Raw genomic sequence first — 6,204 nt, 5'->3', positions numbered from 1 at the left:
ACTTTTACGTATAGTCCCCATATAAACGGACCCCCAAATTTAGCTTGCGGATCCTCTAAGAGAAGCAATTTTCACCCAATCCGGCTGAAATTTGGTACAAGATGTTAGTATATGGTCTCTAACAAACATGCAAAAATTCGTCCACATCGGTCAATTTTTATATATAGCCCCGATATAAACCGATCCCCTCGATTTGGCTTGTGGAGTCTCTAAGAGAAGCAAATTTCATCCGATCCTGCTGAAATTTGGTACATGGTGTTAGTATATGGTCTTTAACAACTATGCAAAAATTGGTCCACATCGGCTAATAATTATATATAGCCCCCATATAAACCATTCCCCCCGATTTGGCTTGCGGAGCCTCTAAGAGAAGCAAATTTCATCCGATCCGGCTGAAATTTGGTACATGGTGTCAGCATATGATCTCTAAAAATCATGCAAAAATTGGTTCACATCGGTCCATAATTATATATAGCCCCCATATAAACCGATCCCCCGATTTGGCTTGCGGAGCCTCCAAGACAAGCAAATTTCATCCGATACGGCTGAAATTTGGTACATGATGTCAGCATATGATCTCTAACAATCATGCAAAAATTGGTTCACATCGGTCCATAATTATATATAGCCCCCATATAAACCGATCCCCCGATTTGGCTTGCGGAGCCTCCAAGACAAGCAAATTTCATCCGATCCGGCTGAAATTTGGTACATGGTGTCAGCATGTGATCTCTAAAAATCATGCAAAAATTGGTTCACATCGGTCCATAATTATATATAGCCCCCATATAAACCGATTCCCAGACTTGACCTCCGGTGCCTTTTGGAGAAGCAAAATTCATCCGATCTGGTTGAAATTTGGTACGTGGTGGTAGTATATGATATTTAACAACCATGCCAAAAGTGGTCTATATCAGTCCATAACCATATGCAGCCCCCCATATAAACCGATCCCGAGATTTGGTTTTGGAGCCTCTTGGAGGAGCAAATTTCATCCGTGTCAGTTGAAATTTGGTACATTGTGCTAGTATATGGCCGTTAACAACCATGCCTAATTAGGTCCATATCGGTCTATAGTTATATATAGCCCTCAGATAAATGATCCCCAATCACACAAAAATTGGTCCATATCAAGTTCCTAATGGTATATAGCCCCCATATAAGGGTAAAAATAGTTTTTTCCGTAAAAAAAATAAGTAAAAATGATCATAATTTGCAAAACCTTCTCAAAAGAACTTGCATGGAAGTGAAAAATTCAAACGCCACAGGTTCAAATCCCAGCGGGAATGAATATTTAAAATTTTTTTTTTTACTTTTTTATTTATTTTCTATTCTTTTTCGCAAAATTAATAGTCCAAAACCCTAATTTTCACTTAAAACGGTCTAATTCCATATTTTCTTGGACTTGCCCAAAAGGAGTGCATCGAAAGTGGAAAAAAAATAGATAGGGGAACCCGGGATGCGATTTTTTTGCGGGGATAATTTGATCTGCCTAAAAATGGCCTACCAGAAATATTGATTTTAGAGATCCCATAAAACATATACCGATCGATTCAGAATCACCTCTTGACACGATCTATCCTTTGGTTTCCATCCATCCGTCTTTCCATGTATTTGTTGTTCCTAGATTTAAAGCCAGGGAGGTCCGTAAAAAAATGTCGTTATTTTAATGAAGCCGCATCTTTGGCTCGGAATCCTTAAGGGAAGGTCAAAATCTTTGGATACAAGTAAACTTTTTTTGAGTGTATAGAAAATTTGTTGAAATTTTATTTCCAAGATTCCTGAAAAAAAAAATTTGAGAAACTGTAATTTTTCTTTCTTTCTTTAGTTCTATAGAAAATTTTGTCAAAATTTTATTTCTATGTTGTTAAAATTTTATTTATATAGAAAATTTTGTCAAAATTTTATTTCTATAGAAAATTTTGTCAAAATTTTATTTCTATAGAAAATTTGTCAAAATTTTATTTCTATAGAAAATTTTGTCAAAATTTTATTTCCATAGAAAATTTTGTCAAAATTTTATTTCCATAGAAAATTTTGTCAAAATTTTATTTCCATAGAAAATTCTTTCAAAATTTTATTTCCATAGAAAATTCTTTCAAAATTTTATTTCTATAAAAAATTTTGTCAAAATTTTATTTCTATAAAAAATTTTGTCAAAATTTTATTTCTATAAAAAATGTTGTCAAAATTTTATTTCTATAAAAAATTTTGTCAACATTTTATTTCTATAAAAAATTTTGCCAAAATTCTATTTCTAAACTGAAAAAAATATTGACTTAAAATAGAAGATTATGCAACTTAAATTTTAGGACTCAAAATTTACGCAATGTTAAGGACCAAATTCTTAAAAACAATGATATTTTAATTAAAAGAAAGTTTATAATCCTTGCTTCAAATTTTTTTTCATTAAATTTAGGACACAAATCTTGAAATTTTGCGTCTCTCTGCTGAAGTTGTAGATCTTTGAAGTAAGGCAAATTTTCATTAAAATAAAGAAAAACATTTTTAATTTAAAGAAATCGCCTTTAACTCAACTGACATATTGAATTTTTAAATTTAAGATAAAAACGCTTCAAATATAGGCTAAGACTTTTTTTAAGGATTTGCATCTTTGGTTTAAAGTTTTTTTTTTTGCATTAAGAAAACTGTTTGTACTTTGTAGTACCTGGCATAATTTAGAATTTTGAAATTGGAAATTATTTGTACATAAATACCTTTATTAATATATCGCAAAAAAAAAAAAAATAAAAAAAAACTCGATGAATGAGATCTGTATCCAATTTTAATTTTATTGATCCTAGATTTAAAGCCTGGGAGGTCCGTAAAAAATGTCTTTATTTTAAAGAAGCCGCATCTTTGACTTGGAATCAATACCAAAATCCTTAAGGGAAGGTCAAAATCTTTGGATCCAAGTAAACTTTTTTTGAGTGTATAGAAAATTTTGTTGAAATTTTATTTCTATAGAAAATTTTGCAAAAAATTATTTCTATTGAAAATTTTGTTAAAAAGTTTATTTCTATAAACAATTTTGTCAAAATTTTATTTCTATAAAAATTTTTGTCTAAATTTTATTTCTATAGATATTTTGATCAAAATTTTATTTCTATAGAAAATTGTCTCAAAATTATATTCCTATAGAAAATTTTCTCAAAATTTTATTTCTATAGCGAATTTTCTCAAAATTTTATTTCTATAGCAAATTTTCTCAAGAGTTTATTTCTTACTGATGCTCATTGATACTCACTGCTAAGACGAAAACTTGTGAAAATGACTCAAATTTTCCTATAACCCCGAGAAGGAATATGGTCACCTCAAACATGTTTTAAGAGCAAAATATTATTTTTGGGTGGTGACCATGTAACATGGTTTTCGCAACCATGTTATTTTCTCAAAAATCATGTATCTGATTTCGGCAAGCAGGTTATATTTGACGAGAAAATAACATTTTAGTGACAAACATGTTACATGGTCACCATACAAAAATAACATTTTGCTCTTGAAACATGTTTGAGGTGATCATATTCTTTCTCTGCGTGTACCTCTAATTCATATTTATCGACTGATGAATAATAAATGCATTTTTGAAAAATTATTATTAATATTATAAATATTTCCCATATTTATACCCAGCGCCACACTGTGCCCAAGATTTTGTAGAATTCTGACAAAATATTGTCCAAATCGTGTCAGTTTTAAATATTGGTTAATAGGAACATAAACCTTTATATAAAGCACTCAACAAAATTGAAGGATTTGAGATTTTATCGAAATGTAGATCTAAATATAAAGTTGTGCAGGGTATATTATAGTCGACCCCGTCCGACTTCAGACTTTCCTTATTTTGGTTTTTACTAAAAAGTCGCAACAAATTTAAAGGATTTGAGATGGTATCAATAATTTTGGTCCACAATGTGTTCAAGGGTATAATACAATGAGCCCCGTTCGACTTTGAACTTTCTTTACTTGTCTATAAATACATATACTGAAGACTGTTGGTATCTGCTCATATTGTGATGGGTATTTATATCATTATTTTATTTATTAAATATAGGACCGACAATGCCTTAAATTTGGAAATATAGAGTTCAATTGGCATCAAATGTGAAATGAAGATCTTTTTTGCACACGTAAATAAATACGATAATTTATATCGATCCATTTACGGTACCCCCCCACAATAGAACTAAAAATTAGTGGTATTAAAATGAGATTTAGTTATATTACCCGGAGTCGAGGCTGATCAAAAATGCTGGAGTCGGATTGGGAGTCGAGCAAAATTTGCTCAACTCCACAGCCCTGGTTAAAGGGTGATACGGTCAAAATTTGGTCAAGGGAAAACGCGTGTAAATCGGTGAAATCGTTTATTTAAAAAATCAAATTAAATTTCTTTTTCAAGTTCAATTAGTATAAAATTCAGGAAAAATATTCAGTTAGGCTTTCGCTTTTCCAAATCCGAATTGCCGGGCCTCACGCTTGACACCTGCCATCAGATTTTGTACAGCCACCTTGTCCACCTTCTTCGCCGCAGAAAGCCAGTTTGCCTTGAACTGCTGCTCGTCCTTAGCAGTTTTTTTGGTCTTCTTTAGGTTCCGCTTGACAATAGCCCAGTATTTCTCAATTGGGCGGAGCTCTGGTGTGTTGGGAGGGTTCTTGTCCTTGGGAACCACCTGAACGTTGTTGGCGGCGTACCACTCCATGGCCTCTAATGGCAAGATGCCAAATCCGGCCAAAACAGTACGGAACAACCGTGTTTCTTCAGGAAAGGCAGCAGACGTTTATTCAAACACTCTTTCATGTAAATTTCTTGGTTGACAGTCCCGGAAGCTATGAAAATGCTGCTTTTCAAGCCACAGGTACAGATGGCTTGCCAAATCAGATATTTCTTTGCGAACTTTGACAGTTTTATGTGCTTGAAAATATCTGCTACCTTTCCCCTTCCTTTTGCCGTATAAAACTCCTGTCCCGGAAGCTGCTTGTAGTCGGCTTTGACGTAGGGGTCGTCGTCCATTGCCACGCAGTCAATCTTCGTCAGCATCGTCGTGTACAGCCTCCGGGATCGCGCTTTGGCCGTCGTATTTTGTTTATCATCGCGTTTTGGAGTTACTACCTTCTTGTAAGTTGATAGTTCGGCTCGTTTTTTGGCTCGATGCACGGTTGTAGACGATACACCCAGCTTATTTGCGGCATCTCGGAGAGAGAGGTTAGGGTTTCGCTTGAAACTACCGGCAACTCTCTTTGTCTTCTCAGCGGCTTCCGGTTTTCGATTTCCCCCCGATCCAGACTTCCTGGCTGTCGACAAACGTTCCCCAAACACTTTAATTACATTTGTAACGGTTGATTTGGCAACTTTTAGCGATTTTGCCAGCTTTGCGTGCTAGTAGCTCGGATTTTCGCGATGCGCGAGCAAATTTTTGATACGCTGCTCTTCTTGCTTGGACGGAATTTTGACAACTGAAGAGTGAATTCCAAAATCAAAATAGAAGCCACATTCTACACACACACACCTTCAAAATGATGGGTGTTCAGGCTTTTTAAATGCAAAATTGAAAGAAATACGTCAAGTTTATATTGACCAAATTTTGACCGTATCACCCTTTACACCACCCATTCACTTTTTACTCGAATTATCTTGACAATGTTATTAATTGAATTGAATAACTACCTAAAATTTGAGAAATTTTTAATTTTTCTTTCATGGGTTAAACCACTCATTTAATTTTTACTCGAATTATCATGACAAAGTTATTAATTGAATTGAATAACTATCAAAAAATTTTTCACTCACAGTTTGTTTCTTAAGTCTTTTGTTTCGCAACACGAATCAATATTTGTATGACGATTTTATGTGGTTGGCAAATATTTGTGAATTATCAAAAAGAAAATGTAGATCACATTAAAGGAATTTCCAGTTAGACATTATATGATTTTCAAAGTTTAATTATAAACATTAGTCATGCACAGGAAACCTCTTAAACTAATAGCATACATGACATACTTCTTATGGACAAAATTATATGGAAAACTAAGTACTCATTCATTTATCCATTCGCTCATCCACATGATGCCATAAAGCCGTTGTACTAATTTTTGTCATCGCCTGACACTGTAATTGTGAGGCTCCACGATGAAATACTTAATAACTGAGAAAAAACATTGTTTGCAAAAACTGCTGCAAAAAAAAATTAATATAACTTCTTATTG

The sequence above is a fragment of the Haematobia irritans genome, chromosome 5 (genome assembly GCF_050003625.1).
Source record: "Haematobia irritans isolate KBUSLIRL chromosome 5, ASM5000362v1, whole genome shotgun sequence".
In the NCBI taxonomy this organism is placed as follows: Eukaryota; Metazoa; Arthropoda; class Insecta; order Diptera; family Muscidae; genus Haematobia; species Haematobia irritans.
This window is presented reverse-complemented; position numbering follows the sequence as displayed.